Below are 22,379 nucleotides of genomic sequence, written 5' to 3' on the forward strand. Positions count from 1 at the left end.
TAGTATTCGACCGCCAGAAAGTCTGATGGACTCTGAGAGAAGAACTGAAAATTCGTCTTTTGAGAAAGAACTCCCGAATTGAAAGTAAGTTCATCAAATTGATTTATGTTGGTGTTCAAGTGGGCACTGGGCGACATGTCCTCTATTAGTCTGTCTATCAGACAAGCGTTGGGTTAGCCACTGGCTAACTACACAGCATAAAATGTTTGGACAGCTCGCGTTAGCTATAGACAAGCTAGTTAACGTTAGCTACCTCTAGGTATGATTATAGCTGGGTAGCTAGCTAACGTTAGCTATAGACAAGCTAGCTAACGTTAGTTAGTGCCTCTATATGCTTATAGCTGGGTAGCTAGCTAACGTTAGCTATAGACAATCTAGCTAACGTTAGCTATGGTTAATTAGGGCCCGGTCACACATGTGCGAAAAATTGAATGGGAGGCGCATTTCTTCCCGCAATAATTTTGTGAATGTGTGACTGCCTGGGGCCCTAACGTTACTTGCTCACTGTGTTATGTTGTCTAATGTACAGCTTGTGTTAGCTAGAATAGACAAGCTAGCTAATGTTAGCTATAGACAAGCTAGCTAACGTTAGTTAGTCCCTCTAAGCCTAAGGTATGCGTATAGCTGGGTAGCTAGCTAACATTAGCTATAGACAAGCTAGCTAACGTTAGTTAGTCCCTCTAAGCCTAAGGTATGCTTATAGCTGGGTAGCTAGCTAACGTTAGCTATAGACAAGCTAGATAACGTTAGTTAGTCCCTCTAAGCCTAAGGTATGCTTATAGCTGGGTAGCTAGCTAACGTTAGCTATAGACAAGCTAGCTAACGTTAGTTAGTGCTCTAAGCTAGCTAACGTTAGCTGTGGTTAATTAGGGGCCCAGTCACAATAATTTTGTGAATGTGTGACTGGGCCCTAACGTTACTTAGCTGTGTTATATTGTCTAACTACTAGCTAGCTAAATGAAGTCCCATTGATGAATAGAAATAAGCTCAACACTGCAGTGATCAGTGAAATTATTGTTTGTTTCAGGTTCATGGTGTCTACGGTCAAATTGTCTCCTTGTATTTAAAGTTATATCCATTATTTATGAATTGATAGCACTAGTACATTTCCATAATGTTTTGAATTGTTAGTGCAGTAGACCTTTTTATTATAATTAGGCCTAGAGATCAGAGCTTTAATAATGTAACTAATGATGGTCTTGGTTTATGTTACAGGTGCTGGGAATGTAACAGAAATTATCAAGTAGGTCCCAAGCTTTTGCATCACTATTAAGGCATTCTTTAACAGCATCATAACACATTAAAACACATTTAGCTGGTTAGTGTTTGTCCTTGTATTTAAAGATATATCCATTATTTATGAATTGATAGCACTAGTACATTTCCATAATGTTTTGAATTATTAGTGCAGTAGACCTTTTTATTATAATTAGGCCTAGAGATCAGAGCTTTAATAATGTAACTAATGATGGTATTGATTTATGTTACAGGTGCTGGGAATGTAACAGAAATTATCAAGTAGGTCCCAAGCTTTTGCATCACTATTAAGGCATTCTTTAACAGCATCATAACACATTAAAACACATTTAGCTGGTTAGTGTTTGTCCTTGTATTTAAAGATATATCCATTATTTATGAATTGATAGCACTAGTACATTTCTATAATGTTTTGAATTGTTAGTGCAGTAGACCTTTTTATTATAATTAGGCCTAGAGATCAGAGCTTTAATAATGTAACTAATGATGGTCTTGATTTATGTTACAGGTGCTGGGAATGTAACAGAAATTATCAAGTAAGTCCCAAGATTTTGCATCACTATTAAGGCATTCTTTAACATTATCATAACACATTAAAACACATTTAGCTGGTTAGTGTTTGTCCTTGTATTTAAAGATATATCCATTATTTATGAATTGATAGCACTAGTACATTTCCATAATGTTTTGAATTGTTAGTGCAGTAGACCTTTTTATTATAATTAGGCCTAGAGATCAGAGCTTTAATAATGTAACTAATGATGGTCTTGATTTATGTTACAGGTGCTGGGAATGTAACAGAAATGATCAAGTAAGTCCCAAGCTTTTGCATCTGTTATGGTTTGAAACCGACCCCAACAGCACGGCACAGACAGGTAGTTCAGAGTTAGCCAAACACTAGGGCGTATTTATTACAGAATAAAAAATGAGCCAAATAACAAATCAGAATTAACAAAAAGGAGAATGCTTTCGGCAGAGTAGTCTGCGGCTCTGCAGATCCTCCCGGTTTAGAGGTGGGGAATCGGCGTAGGCGCCACTACCTCTGCGGCTCAGCAGATACTCCCGGATCCAACTCGGGGAGGAAACGGAGAGAGAGAGAGAGTGGTCAATAATCAATCCAACTGAACACAGACGCAGTGCAGTTCAGTCCTCCTTAGTTGAGTCCAGTATAAATCACAAGTGACTTGATCTTCGGTGTACCAATACACAAGTTAGCCGAGTCCAGTACAAAACAAAAACGGTACTTCTTCAGTGTTATTCCTAACTCACAAATTAGCTGAGTCCAGTACAAAACAAAAACGGTATTTCTTCAGTGTTATTTCTAACACGCCAATTAGCTGAGTCCAGTACAAAACAAAAACGGTATTTCTTCAGTGTTATCCAAACACACAAAAAACAGATAATCCCAAAGGTTTGTTTCCAAAAACTCACCAAAGCGCAAACGCGTAAAGCAGGCAACAAGGCACAGCTCCAACGGATGATCGAGATATACACCAGCGGCGACTTCCAAAGATGTCCTGGAGAAGAAGTAGACGAAGCACAACAACGGGGGGGAACAGGCAATAGCAGTAGTATCCAAAACGACCCGACAACGAATGATAGAAGGCCTGAGTATATGAAGCCTCTGGAGCGCTAATTACAAACCACAACCGGTGCGTGATGGAAATTGGTAATCGCTCCTGAAGCGTGTGGCGGGGAATGGACCAATCATCACAGTACCTTGAAGAAGCGTGTGACGGGGAATGGGCCAATCCTCACAGAATCCTCACAGTACCCCCCCCCCCTCCACGGGAGCCACCCGGCGACCCACTCGGCCCCGGCCTGCCCGAATGGGACAGAAGGAAGCCGGTGATCAGGGGCACTGGAGAGGGGGACAGAGACAGAGGCCTGGAGAGGGGGACCGGAGACGGGGACAGAGGACCGGTGAGGGAGGCTGGAGACGGGGACAGGGACCCGGTGAGGGGGGCCGGAGACAGGGACAGGGAACCGGCGAGGGAGGCCGGAAACGGAGACAGGGGTCCGGTGAGGGGGCTGGAGACAGGGACACAAGGGGAACCCCGGGGCGAAGGACTGGACGCCACCTGAAGACACTGGGCATGACAGGAGGGGCTCCACCCCCTGATGGTGCCGGAGGACCAGGCGATGTGGGGCTCATGCAGCGTGAGCCAGGGCCGACCCAGGACTACGGGGACAAGAGGGGATCTGGTAATAAAAAACTGGAGTCTCTCAACGTGGTTACCAGCAACGGTGAGGAGGACAGGACAGGTGCGTTGAGTGATGTCAGCCAGGCGGCGATGATCCAGCGCGAAAACCTCCAAGGGCCTCTCGAGGTACTCAAGTGGAATGTTGGCCCGGGTGGCAAACTCAACGTCCAGGAAACTCCCATCAGCACCAGAGTCAATGAGTGCACCCACCGTCGCCCGCTGGTCCGCCCAGGCTAGGGTGACGCTCGTCAGACGGTTAGGTGGTGCACGGGTGTGGGAACAGGAAAGTTAGATTTACATTAAGAAATCAAGTTGGGTTTTGAACAAATCAAGTTAGATTTACATTAAGAAATCAAGTTGGAGTTAGTGTTGAACATCATTAAAATATGTTAACATTACACAATTAAATTGTGTTTACTGTAACGACAAATATGTTGAATCAACATGTTTATTTTAAGTAATCTTAATGTGAATGCAATATGTTGGGTTCACAAGCAATAAGTAAGTAAGGAGAACGAGGAAAAGTATGTCAGTTGGACATATTCTGATCATGTGGAACCAATGTACACATTAAAATCAAGTAAATCCAACTAACTTTTTTTTTCAGTGTACAGTCTTGAGGTCAAAAGAAAGATTGTTCGGCAGGCAGCAGAATCTAAATCCATAAACTACAATGGGGCAAAGATCAGCATTTTTCCCGATGTTAATCCCGAAATCCTAAATCAAAGATCTGAATTTAAAGAGGTGAGATCTGAGCTGCGAAGGCTTGATATCAGATGTGGATTTATCAACCCATCGTCGTCAACACTCATCCTAACTTTCCAAGATGTGACACACAAGTTTCCTATGGCAGAGCTTGCTCAGGGCTTTTTTGACAACCACATAAAGCCCACGGATGTTGAAGCGGAGGACAATGAGGATAATGCTTCTCAGAGCAAGGAGAGAGAAGAGGGGATGTCTCAGGAGGGAGACGTCTAGAGCAGCAAATGGTGAATTATCTATTAATCAGCGCAAGGACATTACAAGAAAGCAGGTATCAAAATGATCTATTGTCTATTATAACCTGCTGAGTAACCTCACACTGATATTGGCTATTAAGTAATATGAAACCCGACATGGTCTAATGGACTCTTTATTTAATAAATCTTTCTCAAATGTTGTCCATTAGCCTCTCTGTTGCTTATATGAGGTGGGGTTCCTTATTTCTCTTTCTCTTTTTTCCCCCACTTGCTATTAAGTTCTCCTTTTTATATATATACATATAAACAGGCTTTTTGTAAATTTTTTTGTTGGGTAAAAAAAAGAAAAAAAAAGAGGGCCTATAGTAATTAGCTTATTGGTGCTTTATGGTTCACTATTAATAGGCCTTATTGAAAGTCCCCTCTCTTTTCTAGGCATCTACAGTTTATAGCCTACATCTTTGGTTTTAATTTCCTTCATAATTATTATTATTAGCTAATCAGCTTTTTTATTTTTATTTTTTTTTGGATTACTATTAGCCCTACACAATTTCGTTAGTACTATAACTATAGGTCATTAATATTTCTTTTGTTTTGGTGTTTTGGGGAGGGTTTTGGTATATTTACTATTTATAATTTTGTATCTGAAATTCTCATTATTTCAACAATAGGCTTTTTTTTTTGTTTCAATGTTTTTTATAATAATTGGGTTGGTGGCACACTTGCATATATATGCTCCATATAAAGGTTTTCTATAGTCGTTCCACACTTTCTCTCTTTTTAATTTTTAATTTATTACTTAGTTCTACCCTTGAGCACTCCTTTGAAATGAATGATTATTATTTTATGAATTTCGGTTAGTGTTAAATATTGGTTACTTAATAATACTTATGTTGTTCTACTTTCTCCCCCTTTCTTTTGTTTACTCCCTTTTTATAGGCATATATATATATATGTATATATATGTGTATATATTAGAGGTGGGCATAGATTAATTTTTTTAATCTAGATTAATCTATCTGCAATCCTGGATGATTAAAATGGCTAAAAAAAAATAACCTGCCGAAGGCATTCAAAATATGTGTGTTCAACCCAAATAATGACCAGAAGTAAGTCCTTACTTTTTCTTTCCTCCTTATGTTTCTCAGGCCAGGTGGCCCATTACACCATGAGCCCATCTCCCGTTTCCAAAATGCATTACAGACTGTTTGAAAAAGCTGTTTTGCTATGATAATTGGTAATGAAATATCAAAATAATGTTCAATAAGATGTACTTGTGTTTAATAAGTTGTTTTATTCAGAAGTTAACACAAATAAATAATATTACCAGTACAGTACAGTATCTAGCACACTCTCAGGAGCAAAACAGAAAGAAGCATTTCAAACTTGAACTATGGAGTTGCTCAGTGGCCAATGGTGTCAACTGTGCAGACCCGGCGCCATGGGCGGGCATTAGGGGGCCGGGCCCGCCCACTGAGTCAGCTGTGCCCACCCTGGTAATTTTTTTTTTTTTTTTTTCTTTTTTAATCAAAGTCGACTATCCAAATCCTTAGTCGGGGACAGCCCTAGTGGGCACTGATGTCAACAACAACACTACTGAAGCTAGCACGGCACTCTGTGAGAATTAGTTTTCTACCCTCAAGAACGTCTTTACAGAACATCGATCACCTTAGTATGCTTCATCGACGCAAGGCCAATTTAATTCAGTTGGCATTTGAGAAGGACTTAACAAAAAAGTTCAGGAATGAGTGGAGAGGGGCAGTGTTATTTTATTTTTTTATTGATCTTTTCCCCCCTCCATTTTCCTCCGATTTTCTCCCATCCCAATGTTAGTCGTTATGCCAATTCCCAATCCCCTTCCTGGTCGCTGCGCACTTACCCCCCACAGTCGGTCTGGGAGAGTGGAGGCTATCACGTGCTTCCTCGGACACACGTCCAGCCAATCAACCGCTTCTTTTCACCTGGCAGCGCGGATTCTCATTGAGAGGGCGTAGCGTGTGGAAGGATCACACTATCCCACTCAAGTCCTATCCGCGCTTAGCAGGCGCCCCGACCGAACTGTAGGAGTCGCTGTTTACAACGACCCGGACTCACCCCGCCAGCTTCTCCCACCCTCTAATACTGCCAATTGTATTAGTGTGAACGGCCAGCCAAGCTGGTGACAACCCCGGAGCTGTGAGCTGGATTCGAACAGGCGAATCTAGCCGCTCCGGGGTTTGGTGACGAACGCAATCTCCGTTACGCCACCTGACCGCCCGAGAGGGGCAGTGTTTTAAGAAGATTTCACTCTGTCCCCAAACGCCGCTTGCTGCTCTACTAATTTTGTTTGCTTTTTTATGCACCTTATTTTTGTCAGTTCAGTTTGTCAGTGAATTCAGAAGTGTTGAATAAATGGAGACTTTTCAAAGATATAGAATAGAATAGAATAGAAATGTATTATCCTGAGGGATATTTTACACTGCAAATCACTCAACATTAAACATTTCGACAGAACAAGTCACGAATAAGAATAACAAAACAAATGGCCTAAGAATAGAATAAAATGAAATAGAATAAAAATAGAATAAAAAATACAGTAAATAAATACAGTAAAAATATACTGAAGTCTACAGTAGGTGTAATATTTCACAGTAGGCCTACTGTTTAAAAAGTAAGAGTCCAGGAAGATGGTAACTGTCACTCTGTGCTCAGTGATGCAGTGAGGCACAGTGATGCATTGTATAGTCTGATGGCTGTCAGAATGAAGGACTTCCTGTGCCGTTCAGTGCTGCATTTAGGTAGTGTGAGCCTATAACATGCTCCTCCTGTCAGCCAAGTCTGTGTATAGTGGGTGGGAGGGGTCTGGAGCTTAGCAAGGTTCCTCCTCTCCGCCACCTTCGCTAGAGTCCAGCTCCACCCCAACCACGCTACTGGCCTTCCTGACCATCTTATCCAGCCTGTTTGTGTCCCCTGCTCTCAGTCCGCTGCCCCAGCAGGTCTGTTATATATATCCGTTCAGTCTGTTTTTGTATAAGTGAATGTTCTTAAGATAGAGAGAAATTAGATTTTTCAATTGCCTCTCTGCTGTTTAGTTCAGCACCGTGGGCCGCAAGCCACAGTGCCGTTGTCCCAGTTGAAACGTATAAAAGGGAACTTGTGTTGAAAAACCATTGTGCCCCCCCGAGAACATTTTATGCCCCCCCACTAATTTGTTTCTGCAGCCTGGTCTGCAACTGTGGTTGTACTGGGCAGACCAGGCTGCAGAAACAAATTAGTGGGGGGGCATAAAATGTTCTCGGGGGGGCACAATGGTTTTTCAACACAGGTTCCCTTTTATACGTTTCAGCTGGGACAACGGCGCTGTGGCTTGCTTGGCGTTGCCCACGGTGCTGAACTAAACAGCAGAGAGGCAATTGAAAAATCTAATTTCTCTATCTTAAGAACATTCACTTATACAAAAACAGACTGAACGGATATATATAACAGACCTGCTGGGGCAGCGGACTGAGAGCAGGGGACACAGACAGGCTGGATGAGATGGTCAGGAAGGCCAGTAGCGTGGTTAGGGTGTAGCTGGACGCCCTAGCGAGGGTGGCGGAGAGGAGGAGCCTTGCTAAGCTCCAGGCCATCAGGGAAAACCCCTCCCACCCACTATACACAGACTTGGCTGACAGGAGGAGCATGTTATAGGCTCACACTACCTAAATGCAGCACTGAACGGCACAGGAAGTCCTTCATTCCGACAGCCATCAGACTTTATAAAACGCATCACTGTGCCTCACTGCATCACTGAGCACAGAGTGACAGTTACCATCTTCCTGGACTCTTACTTTTTAAACAGCACTGTGCAATATTACACCTACTGTAGACTTCAGTATATTTTTACTGTATTTATTTACTGTATCTTTTGTTCTATTTTTATTTTATTTCATTTTATTCTATTCTTAGGCCATTTGTTTTGTTATTCTTATTCGTGACTTGTTCTGTCTAAATGTTTAATGTTGAGTGATTTGGAGTGTCAAATTTCCCTCAGGATAATACATTTCTACTCTATTCTATTCTATATCTTTGAAAAGTCTCCATTTATTCAACACGTCTGAATTCACTGACAAACTGAACTGAACTGACAAAAATAAAGTGCATAAAAAAAGCAAAAAAAATTCCTCCACAGGCTACTCACCATCGTTTGGGGACAGAGTGAAATCTTCTTAAAACACTGCCCCTCCACTTAACTCATTCCTGAACTTTTTTGTTAAGTCCTTCTCAAATGCCAACTGAATTAAATTGGCCTTGCGTCGATGAAGCATACTAAGGCGATGTTCTGTAAAGATGTTCTTGAGGGCAGAAAACGAATTCTCACAGATTGCTGTGCTAGCTTCAGTAGTGTTGTTGTTGACATCAGTGCCCACTAGGGCTGTCCCCGACTAAGCATTTGGATAGTCGACTTTGATTGAAAAAAAAAAAAAAAAAAAAAAAATCTTTTTTACCAGGGTGGGCACAGCTGACTCAGTGGGCGGGCCAGGCCCCCCAATGCCCGCCCATGGCGCCGGGTCTGGTACTGGGCAGCTCCCAGGTGTGAATGAAACTGTGTGAATGTGAAGCAGGGCGTTCCTGAAAAGGAGCATCTGTGCTCAGCGAATCGACCCTGGGTAAATAAAGGTAAAAAAAAGGTAAAAAAAAAAAATTGATTAATGCGTTAATTATATTATCGCGCGATACTAGTATCGCGTTAACGCAGCACGTTAACGCCGTTAACGGCCCAGCTCTAGTATATATATATATATATATATTTTTTTTACATTTAATCGTTTGTCATTTGAGTTTTCCAGCAAAAAAAAAAAGTTAGTCTAGCGTGTATATTACTACCTTCTTTGTTATTACTATTAGTATTATTATTATTAATTACTTGTTTTCTTCTTGTTTTTTTTTTCGTTTCATTACTTGTTTTTCCAGTACTAAAATTCTCCTCAAACTAAATTGACTATAGTTTAGTATATAACCACTTGCATTAACATAATACTTAACAGATGATATAGACAATATCACACATTCATAGTCACCATATTTTGATGGTTAAATAAAATGCTACTATAGGCGATATTGTCAGTACTATTTATTATTACTGTTTCTTATTTGTTTTTACTTTCACTCAAGAACACCAATTATTTAATGGTGATACCAACAATGTAAAAGTAATTTTCATACTTTTGGCCAATACTCCTTTCATTTTTACCTGCTGCTCTTCATAGTTATTTATTTTTTTCTTCAGTTAATCTTTAATTTTTTTTTATTTTATCTTAACCTATCCATCTGCATAGTCCATCATAGGATTCATCTGGGTGGTGTAGTTCTGCGGGGCCTCTCTGTGCAGAGGGACATAGTTAAGCTATCTAAGTCTACGTATTAATTGGATAAACACAAAGTATTTTTTTTAACAATATTTTTATCAATTTGACAAATGTCATAAAGATATGTTCCAACTGAATAGTTGCTCAGACACCTGTTAATCAATACTGTTTACTCCAATTGCACAGAGAACCGACCAGCACACAGCCACCCACTGGGACATGAGGAGAAGAGCTTCCTTTTGCAGCTATGTCACAACCCTGTGTTAGATATACAGGGTGGGGAGGATCTACGTGGGAGGGGCACCAATCACCTTTGTTTTTTCTTGTTTTTGTACTGTTTTTTAATATTCTTACAGACTTTTTTTTAAGATGGGGTGGGTTATATGGGCCTTTTTTCCCCTTATGTGCATACTTTGGGCATCTCGTCAACAAAGACCAAATTTGGGTTATCCATTAGTACAGATTCATATACTTTTGAATTATTTTATTTCATATTATAAATGTCGTCTTTAGCTATTTTTTCATGGAACGTTAAAGGTCTTAACAATTCCATTAAAAGGGCTAGCTGTCTTGATACTATATCAAGAAATCGAGTTGAAATATGCATGTTTCAAGAAACGCACTTGCTTGAAAGAGATATGCACAAATTAGAAAATCAGCGTTATAAAGTGGCTTCTTCTGCTTCAGCTTTGAATAAAACCAAAGGGGTTGCTATAATCATTGATAAAAAATGCAAAATTACCATCATAGGCAAATGCAGTGATCAAGAAGGAAGAATAGCTTTTCTAAAATGTATTCATAATGGTAAAATAATTGCGTTTATTAATGTCTATGCACCCAACTGTTATGAACCAGACTTTTTTCAATCATTGAATAAAATCCTAATGGAACTAGCTGATTTCCAGTTGATTATTGGGTCAGATTTGAATTCTGTTTTGGATCATACCTGGGATAAATCAAAAGCAGTTAATCATAATGCTCGCTCGACAAACGCTTTAAAGCACTTGCTATCTGACTTTAATCTTATTGATATTTGGCGGGTTCATAATCCAGGCAACAGGGAGTATACTTTTTTCTCTAATAGACATCTATCATTTTCCCGTATTGATTTAGTTTTAATATCAGCATCCTTATTTTCAGACGTAAAAAAAATTGAAATCCGACCTATGAGTTTATCAGATCACCATGCCTATTTCTGTCAATTTCAATTCAGCCAGGCTAAGAAAAAGGCCACAAGATGGCGCTTTAACTGCTCTTTATTGGATAATCCAGCATTCTGTGAGAATTGATTTCAGGATACTTTGGGACGCTACTAAAGGCTTTGTCAGAAATAATGCTATTACTTTCTCTTCAAGTCTTAATAAATCTCAGCTAAAACGAATATCGGAATTAGAAACCATGCTGTCTACCTTGGACCTATCTCAACAGAGGCATTACTCTCAGCAGACTGCCGCTCCACTAGCCAATGTTAAGAGTGAACTAAACGATCTTATCAGGAAAAGAGCCGAATCCTCCATCCATAAAGGTAGAGTAAATCAATACTTTCATGGTAGTCGACTACCATGTCAAATACTGGCCAACAAACTACGCAATAGTGATCTTGTAGGAAATATTACTACTTTTACATCAGAAAATGGTGAGCTGCTTACAGATCCAAAATTAATCAATACAAGATTTGCTAAATTTTATAATGATTTATATACTACAGAAGGCGAGCGTTCCTCTGAAGAGATTGAATCTTTTTTAAGTGGCCTTAACCTCTCTGTTTTGTCACCAGTTGAATCAAGTTTAATGGGTGCCCCTATATCATTACAAGAACTCAAAACATCTTTGGAAATTATGAATAAAGGCAAGTCTCCAGGGTGGGATGGCATTTCCCCTGAATTTTATTTGCGGTTCTGGGACGTCTTAGGCCCACTACTACTTGAAATGATTAATATATCCATATCTAAAGGCTCCTTAGGGAGAGACGTGAATATGTCCCTAATCTCTCTTTTATTAAAAAAGGGTAAAGATCCAAACCAGTGTTCTAATTGGCGCCCTATTTCTTTAATTAATACAGATGCCAAACTATTTTCTAAAGTATTATCTTGCCGTCTTGAAAGGTTTTTACCTAAACTGATTCACCCAGATCAAAGTGGTTTTGTTAAAAAAAAGGCTTTCGTCTGATAATTTGCGACGTCTCCTTCACATTGTCAACTCCGCCTCTCAAGCTAAAGTGTCGTCAGCTGTTCTCTCTGTTGACGCAGAGAAGGCCTTTGACCGTCTGGAGTGGACCTATCTTTGGGCTGTACTGAAACATATGGGACTAGGTCAAAATTTTATAAATATGGTAAAAATAATATTTTCTAATCCATCAGCCAGTGTCATAACCGGAAATATTAGTTCTCCTCCTTTCAAAAGTGGAAGTAGGCAAGGGGATCCGATCTCTGCAAGCTTGTTTATTTTATCCCTTGAACCTTTAGCCCAAGCTATACGGCAATCAGAAAACATTAAGCCAATCTCTGTAAATTCTACTGATCATCATATTTCGCTCTATGCGGATGACATCTTGTTATATATGGAGAATGTATCTCAGTCTCTCTCAAGCCTCCTGAACATTTTTGAAAAATTCAGTTCAATTTCAAGTTATAAAATAAACTGGACCAAATCAGCACTAATGTACCTAAGAACCACTCCTAACTCTGTGCTTGACCATGAGATCCCGGTTGTAACCCAATTTAAATATCTTGGTATTGATATATTTCCTTCAATTGAAAAAATTGTGTCTGTAAACTACAATAGAACCATTAGGTCAATCATAGACAATCTCAATCGATGGTGTAATATACCTGTCTCCCTTTCCGGAAGAGTCTCTATTATCAAAATGAACATATTACCTCGAGTAAACTTCTGTAGTTCCATGATTCCTATTGCCCCACCTGTTGCTCATTGGGAAAATTTACATAGAGCAGTCTCAAAATGTATATGGCGAGGCAAGCGAGCTCGGGTTAAACTTACTACCTTACAAAATGAGCGGCAATCTGGTGGTTTAACTGTGCCAAATCTTAAGTAATATTTTCAAGCGTTATCATTTCGTCCTCTGTTGAGTTGGTTTAATTTAAATTCTGAGGCCCCCTGGCTTAATATTGAAAAACATATTGTGGCGCCGATTCGTTTACAAGACATTGTCTTCACAGATATTTCACTAAAGCAATGTAGATTACGTTATGGTCCGATAATAGCGCATGCCATATCTTTATGGCGCAAATATGAAAAGTTACTTAAATGGGATACTAAGTGGCATGAACAGACTCACTTATTTCATAACTCTTTTTTGCTTAGCGGAGGCCACAGTTTTGTAGCTCAATCATGTTCCAATTGTGGCATTCATGTACTTGGCGATGTTATGGAGGACAATGGTCTAAGAACATTCTCAGATCTGAAAGAGTCATATAACTTACCTGGCACCTCCTTTTTTTATATTTACAGCTCCGTTCGGCTATGCGAGACTATGGAGTTCCATGGACCAAACCAACTACTCACCCGGTTACTTTCTCTAAAAAAAACTGCAGGTCTCTCCAAAGGACAAGTCTCTATAATTTATAAAGATCTATCACAAAGATGTACTTTGTTAATACCTGTTATCCAATCGTGGAGCACAGAATTGGGATTAGAACACCATCACTCTATCAATTGGACCAAAGTTTGGGGAAATATTACTATGGCATCACGAAACCCAAATCATCAGCAGATTAATTTCAATTTTGTCCATAAAACATATTTAACCCCCCAGAAAGCTTATAGAATGAGACGTGCTATTTCACAAAACTGTACACTTTGTTCTCTAAATACTACTGGTACTTTTACACATATGATGTGGGAATGCCCCACAGTCAAAGGTTTCTGGGAACAGATAACTAATTATCTATCTAAAGTATTACAAAAACATATTCCCTGTTGTCCCAAATTACTTCTCCTTAATGATTCTTTAGCTTTAAGTATTGTTCAGAGACGATTTTGGCTGGCAGGAAGTACTGCTGCAAAAAAGAATTTGGCGCTGCGATGGCAAGCTCCACACTCTCTGCCCTTTAATCACTGGAAACAGTTATTAGCTGATGTTGTAACAATGGAGCTTTCTACAGCTAGATTAAATGGTGCAAGCTATCAAACAATAGATAGCTGGAACCATATTCTCTATCAAGTTAGGACCTTTACTATATAGCTAGCAGGACATAACTAATTATATCTGTATAATTCCTTTTATTTTTTATTTTCTTGGTCTTTGTTGAAATCTTTGTTCAATTATTTTTCTTCTCAGGCCTATGCCGGGGTGGGTTGGGGGGGGGGGGGTACTATTATTATTATTATTATTATTATTATTATTATTATTATTATTATTATTATTATTATTATTATTATTATTATTATTATTATTATTATTATTATTATTATTATTATTATTATTATTATTATTATTATTATTATTATTATTATTATTATTAGTAGTAGTAGTAGTAGTAGTAGTAGTAGTAGTATTATTATTAGTATTATTATTTTATTTATTTTTTGTCAACGGTGGTTGGTGCAGGGGTTAGGGGGTAGGAGTTTTTAGTTTAAATGAGGCAAGGGGCAAGCCAATGCATGTAATTGGCAAATAATTTAAATGTATGTTTTATGTGCATTGTATGCCTGTACCTGTGCCTTTTCTTCCAAAAAATGAAATAAAAATTTATAAAAAAAAAAGAAAAAAGTGGCGGTTAGGGAGTCGATTCCTGGTCAACGATAGCACCCAGTGTACTGATAAACTGTGTGTGTGGAGTGTGTACGTTTATTTTGTATATGTGTGTTTTATATGTGTGCGTTTAGTATGGATGTGTGTTTTATGTGTGCATGTTTTATATGTGTGAGTGCACGTGTTTCGTGTGTGTGTGTGTGTGTGTGTGTGTGTGTGTGTGTGTGTGTGTGTGTGTGTGTGTGTGTGTGTGTGTGTGTGTGTGTGTGTGTGTGTGTGTGTGTGTGTGCGAACAGGCATGTACTTCTAAACACATTACAGTATGATACCTTCTGCAATGACCCAAAGCATCTACATACAAGACATTAGTGATCTCTAGGGAGGCTAGGAGTAATGGGGAAATCCACCGAGTACAGTGGTGGATAGCGCAGGTCCAATATGAGATAGATATGGGTCCCATATTTCATAAAAAGTGTCCAACTTGGAGTGCAGCATACATGTGATGTATTCACAAGGAATACAGTCTATAATAATGTTGTGCCATGACCTCTTTGATGGGACCTTGTCCTCTGGAGCTTTACACAGGACCAAAAGCAGTGGACGTGGTTTCCAATCTCTATCTTGCATTTAAAGCAGAGTGGGGATGCATTGGGATCCATTTTACTCTTAAGGGCAGGGGTAATATGAATTCGGTGTAAGATTCTAACTTGGATAGACTTGGTGCGGTTCCAAACCGAGATTTTCTTTGCGTAGGTCCATGCATCCTGCCAGTCCTCGTCCGTCATCTCTATGCCCAAATCTTTTTCCCAGGACTGTTTAGTGACAAGGGAAGATAAAGATGAATTAAGGTTTAGAGTACTATAGAAAATAGATATTTGTTTTTTAGGAATCTGCAAGGAGAGGGCTTTCTCCACCTGCGAGGTGGAACTGTTAATTAACAGTGAGGTGTCCTTGGTGATAAACTGCCTAATTTGTAAGTATTTAAAAAATTCCGTTTTCAATAGGCCATACCGCTGCTGCAGCTGTAGAAAGGACATTAGGGTCTGGCCATCAAACAAAACGCCAAGATTAGTTATGCCCTGCGTATGCCAGGTCTTGAGGCCGCCGCCAATTTGGTGTGGCTTAAAGTCAGGATTGCCTACGATCGGGGTAGGAGGAGAGGTCAGCTTAGCTCAGCCCTCCACCTTACGGACAGTCTTCCAGGCCTTGACGGAGCATAGTGTGATGGGGTTAGAGCATATTTTCCTAACAGACTTAAAGTCTTTGATAAATAGTAGGTTCCACAGGGGGGACTTAGATTGCGAGGATTCAATGTCTAGCCAGATTGATAGTGGGTTTGATCTGAACCAACCGACAAGTACCCTAAGGTGTGCTGCTAGTTGGTAATGTCTTATATTAGGTAGGTCTAGACCCCAATCTTCACCATCCATCTGTAATTTGGCCATTTTCAGATGCTGTTTCTTCCCATTCCAAATGAATGAGCTTAGCCAGCCTTCTAGCACCTTGATAATCTTGTTTGTCAGCAGCACTGAAATTATTTGGAGAGGGTATAATAGTCTGGGGAGAACGTTCATTTTGACGAGGGCTATCCTACCCAGCCAGGAGATTGGTAAAGGGGCCCATCTAACTAAGTCTGCCCTTATGGTGTCTAAAAGGGAGGGAAAGTTGGCCTTAAACAATGTATCATAGGTGGGTGTCACAAATACTCCTGAGTAAACTAAGCCGGAAAGCGACCAGCGAAATGGGAAGGGCTCGGGCAGGATCGGGATGGATTTAAGTGTCCCAAGTGGCATTGCTTCGGATTTGGAAAAGTAAATTTTGTACCCCGAGAAGGTTCCAAATGTGGAAATCCTGCGGGTTAGACATGGAATGGAAGAGTCAGGTTTAGATATAAAGATCAGTATGTCGTCTGCGTAAAGAGTGATTTTGTGCTCCCTCTCGCCCACGCTAATATCTGAGATCACGGCTGACTGCCTTATGGCCTGAGCGAGTGGTTCTATGGCCATGTCAAATAAAGGGCTGAGAGGGTTAGGGTTAGCCCGTTAGTCAGAAACGCTGTCATCCGTGAGTTTTAAAGAACCTTGAACCAGTCAATAAAAGTGTTTCCTACGCCAAATTCAGCAAGGGTTAGAAACAAATACGGCCATTTTCCACGGTCGAATGCCTTCTCCACATCGAGAGACAGAACCACCGCGAGGTGGTCTATCTCACGAGTCATTTGGATGATATTAAGGAGCCGTCTCATGTTGTCGGTAGAGTTCCTACCCTTAATAAAACCAGTCTGATCTTCGAAGGGAGCACTTTTTCTAGGCGCATGGACAGGATCTTGGAGAGCAATTTTTGGTCCGAATTAAGTAGGGCTATAGGCCTATAGGAGGCGCACTTTTCAGGGCATTTACCCTTTTTAAGGAGAAGGCAAATATTGGCCTCCCGTAGGGACTGGGGTAATATTCCAACCTCAGAGGAATGATTAAGCATTGCCAGCAGGCGATCCAAGAGAATATGACCGAATTCCTTATAGAATTCACATCCGAAACCGTCCGGGCCCGGAGCCTTACCAGATGGCATACCCTTAAGGGCGCACAGAGCTTCTTCCTTCGTAATTGGGGCATTAAGGAGCAAGTTCTGAGCTTTCGATACCTTAGGGAGGTGCAAGTCAGCGAAAAAAGCTTGCATGTCAGAGAGAGCACCATCGGGTCGCTCAGTCCTATAGAGTTGGGGGAGGCAGTAAAGAGGCAAACTCTTTATTAATAGTTTTGGTGTCAAAGGACCTGACCCCGTTTGAGTCCGAGATTGAGGCTTGGGTGTCAGCCCTCTTTTTTGCCAAATTAGCTAGGCACCTGCCAGGCTTATCACCGTGTTCGTACATTCTCTGTCTGGCAAATTTAAGAGAGTATTCGGCGTCTTGGATCAGAAGAGTGTTTAACGCAGTTCTGGTGGCCGTAAGCTCTATAAGCACAGCCGGGGCTGGGTTTGAAACATGTTGATTCTCAAGGTCGGCTAGTTTGGATTCAAGATGTTTGCATTGTTAATTTTTCTTGCGTTTCTTGGATGATACGTAAGACATAATCAGTCCGCGAGAAAAGACCTTGGATGTTTCCCAGAGCAGAGACGGGTTATCCATAGAATGTGAGTTAATTGAGTAGAATTTTTTTTAATTCCGATTCGAAATAGGAGACAAACCTATCATCCTTGAGGAGGTATGGGTTAAGACGCCAACGTCTCGATAGCGCCCTCTCTTCTGACAAAGAGTAGACCAGATATATAGGGGCGTGATCAGATAAAACAATACTTCCGATTGTGCAGGACGATACCAGAAAGAGCTTAGAGGAAGGGATGAAAAAATAGTCTATTCTACTGTTGCTCTTATGTGGGCCGCTAAAAAAGGTGAACTTCAGTTCGGATGGGCAAAGGGTTCTCCAGACATCTGAGAATCCAATGTCTGTACATAGGGAGGAGAGCATTTTTGCTTGCCTAGAGGGGGAAGCCGAACTGGGTGGGAGTTTGTCAAGAGATGGTATAAGGTGACAGTTAAAGTCTCCGCCCACAAAGGCATTCTCAGAGGCCAGGGCCCTCATTTATTAACGTTGCGTACGCACAGATATGTGCGTAACCCGTGCGTACGATCATTTCTAAGCAAAGTGTGGGACTTATCAATTTGAACTTGTGCTTGACTTTGTGCGTATATTTACGCACAGCTCCGACCGTGCGTACCTGACGCCCGGTGGTAGAATATGAATATTGCAACGCGGAAATAAGCTTCCATGCATTAGTTTCAACACTGGCGTGTTCTGTATGAACCGTAATTCATTATAGTTAATTGTAAAATAGCGACAGTAGTGTAATTATTGTCAAACCCTATAAATATAGCATTTGGAATAGGTCTTTCTCTCCGAATGAATGCAGCATGGTTTATATATTGCGTTATCGGGTGCACTGACTGCGCTCGCGGGGAACTGTTTTCAGAGATAGCAGATAGGGATGAATGAATGAATGAGGGGCAGTCTAATTGCAGAGAGAACATAATATTAACTAGAGTCCGCTACCTGAGACACCTCCTTGATTTGTACTGCAATTTGGGACCCAAATTGGAGCTATAAGCTTATAGCCCTTTCCGTGCTTATTTGAGAAGGGTCCAGCTGCAGAACCGGAGAGCAACGCTCTCAGGGCCAAGATAGCACTTATACTATTTTGAGAGAGACAGCAGAGAGACAGACAGCAGAGAGACAGACAGACAGACAGATAGACACTGTTCCACAGTGTGTGTGTGTTTGTGTGTGTGTGTTTGTGTGTGTGTGTGTGTGTGTGTGTGTGTGTGTGTGTGTGCGTGCGTGCGTGCGTGCGTGCGTGCGTGCGTGCGTGCGTGCGTGCGTGCGTGCATGCGTGCGTGTGTGTGTGTGTGTGTGTCTGTGTGTGTGTGTGTGTGTGTGTGTGTGTGACTACTAGTCTCCTAGTAGAGACTCACCCCCCCCACCTTGGACCACCTCCTAGTAGAGACTCCCCCCCCCCCCCCCTCTGGACCACCTCCTAGTAGAGACTTACCCCCCCCCCTTCCCCCCCCCCGCCCCCGGACCACCTCCTAGTAGTGACTGTACGACTGGCTGCGAGGAGGAGGGGGAATTGCAACCACCGCAAGCAAAACCCTTTCACTGCAGTACACGGCTGTAACCAGAAAAGTCAAGTCATTAATCCTCATCTTCGTCTTCTTCCTAGAGAAGTCTCTACTAGGAGGTGGTCCAGATGGGGGGGGGGGGTGAGTCTCTACTAGGAGGTGGTTCAGAGGGAGGGGGGGGGGGGGGGTAGTCTCTACTAGGAGGCGGTCCAGAGGGGGGGGGGGGGGGGGTCTCTACTAGGAGGTGGTCCAGGGGGGGGGGGGGGGGATCTCTACTAGGAGGTGGTCCAGAGGGGGGGGGAGTCTCTACTAGGAGACTAGTAGTCACACACACGCACACACACACACACACACACACACACACACACACACACACACACACACACACACACACACACACACACACACACACACACACACACACACACACACACACACACACACACACACACACACACACTGTCTGTCTGTCTGTCTCTCTGCTGTCTGTCTCTCTGCTGTCTCTCTCAAAATAGTATAAGTGCTATCTTGGTCCTGAGAGCGTTGCTCTCCGGCTCTGCAGCTGCTGGACCCTTCTCAAATCAGCACGAAAAAAGCTATAAGCTTATAAAACGATTTAATATGCTAAACTTCGTTTTAAATTCTTTAATTCACATTTGTTTATTTCATAAAGATTTTCCCGACATAATGCTACCTGCCCCGACCAGATCCGTGACTCTGTTGCGATACAGATGAATTATCTACTCAGAATAGTATAAAGTGGCTATCTTTTATGCTGTAGATCACTGCTGGTACGTGCGTGCAGAACCTTTATTTCAGCGGGGACTGTACGTGTTTATTTGACGTTACTGTACAACATATGTGTGTATTAAAAGACGGAGCTGTCTTTTATTGTAATATAATAATTATTAATATTAAAAATTATAATAATAATTTATAGGCTACCTAATACCGGCATCAAAATAGATTGTATGCCTCTACGAATCATATTAAACCATGCAGGTAGAACATTTACGGATAACTTTAATCCCTGGGTATTAATCGAACGTTAAAAGAACGAAATGAAGAAAGGCATTCATATTCCAGCATGCATTAATGACACCAACGGGCAACGGCAAACAGTGGTTAACAGACTTTATTAGTGTTTTCAGTGTCCAGGCAGCAATGGTCTTTTAGGAAGATATAATATCCGACATCACCGTGTACATGTCTGTCAGCCTGTCGTGTATTTCTCCCATAACATGCTTTCGCTCGGTTTAGTCCATTTTTCCACATTTCATGGGGGTGTTCATTACCGTATATGGTTAATTACGGGCGGTTCTATATGCAAATACTTAAAATCGTGCATGAGCGCGGAGCGTAGAACAAGTGGCATTTATCAACACGGAGTACTTGCCGGTGTGCATGGGACACGTCTACGCACGTGTGATAAATCCCGATTTTTCTGTGCGTACACACATTCTAAATTCTGTGCTTACGAACGAAAGTAGAACACTTTCTAAGAACTGTTGATAAATGAGGGCACTGGCCATTAAATTCAGTAAATACTTTGGATAGAAAGTCAGGGGAGTAGCCTGCGGGACAGTATACATTCATAAATGTCATTTCTTTACCCTTAAGAACCCCTTTGATAATCACATAGTGACCTTGGCTATCTAAAGAGGAAGTTATGAGTCTAAAGGGGAGATTTTTATTGATCAGTATGGCCACTCCCCTACTAAATGTAGGATAGTTTGTGGCGAAGACCTGTCCCACCCAACTCTTTTGGAGTTTACCGGCGTCGTTGGGTCCCATATGGGTTTCCTGTAATAAGGCAATAGAAACATTCTCCTTCTTTAAAAAGGTCAGAATCGCCTTCCTTTTCACTAGTTTCTGAAGACCTCGAAAATTCCAGGAGCAGAGCTTAAAGCTCAGAATTAGCCATAGCCATAGAATATTAGGGGGTGTGTAGACAGGGCAGACCTAAAAAGGCCTGTGGGCACACTAAATTCACCTATTTTAACCACTTAGCATACCTTGAGCCATACATAAAACAAATATTTTCAGTACTAGAAATGTGTCCTGAGCCATACATAAAACATACATAAAAAACATATAAAGGTGCGGGACCAGTGGGCCTTTCCACAACAACACAGGGACTCACCATAGGGCCTAAAACCCTCAAACCTACCATAAGTAGATTACTCTCTCAGTGGCTGCTTGCCACAGTCCAAAACATAAACAAAAAAATAAATAAAAAAAAAGCCTCAAAACGTAGAGTAAATGTTAAAGTTCACATTAAACCTTATAAGAACATGGCTAGGTTTAAACAAGAAGAAGAAACATAGAACAGGAACCATAGCAAGAGAAAAAAAGGGGGTATATAACCTGTGTAATGATAATAATAATAATGATGGCTTGGATTTATATAGCGCTCTTCATGACACCCAGAGCGCTTCACAGAGTCCATTATTCGTTCATACACAGTCATACCGGTGGTAGTAAGCTACAATTGCAGCCAGAGCTGCCCTGAGGCAGACTCACGGAAGCGTGGCGAATAATCATCGCCTACGGCGCCTCCGACCACCACCAACATTTATTCACATGCATATACACATTCATACGAGGCAAGTAGGTTAAGTGTCTTGCCCAAGGACACAACGGCAATGGGATGGACATGGGCTTGAGCGGGATTCGAACCACCAACCCTTCGATCATTGGACAACCCGCTCTACCCCTGAGCCAAAGCCGCCCGTGTACTGCATGATAAACGTGTGCAGTACGTCCACCAGGCCGGAAGAGGGCGATACTCTGCTGACAGGTCCGTTGTTTCCTATGGGTCACACAGAGTAGATAGTAGCTTGCTGCCGTCATAGCGCAATTAGACCGCCGGGTCAGGAGAGGGCGCTGTGCAATAGTTCGTCTGACATTTTAGCGGCCTAGCAGGTCAACAGCAGATGATGACGCCTCTGGCTGCAAACGCGACCATTTGCCATGTGTGTGGCTAGCAGAGCGTAGTTGGACGGCTGATGGATCCAAAAATATGTACACACACACTAAAAAAAGAAAAAAAAATGCATCACGGAGGCATTAAGCCAAGTCGTGACGAGGCGTAAGTGACATGCATAGAAGTCATAGGTCATTTAAACAAAGCTAGCACTTAGCTCCCCGGCATATAGTGGATGTAAAAACAAAAAAATTTAAAATAAAGTGGCATTATGTAATATACAAAACAGACCAGGCCCCCTTAAGTCAGACGCAGAGAAAAATGTAAATAAAGCATCCAGGCGACACCTAACGTCACACAGTCAACCATATTTATAAGAA

This window comes from Notolepis coatsorum, assembly GCF_963971535.1.
Source record: "Notolepis coatsorum genome assembly, chromosome: 4".
Lineage (NCBI taxonomy): Eukaryota > Metazoa > Chordata > Actinopteri > Aulopiformes > Paralepididae > Notolepis > Notolepis coatsorum.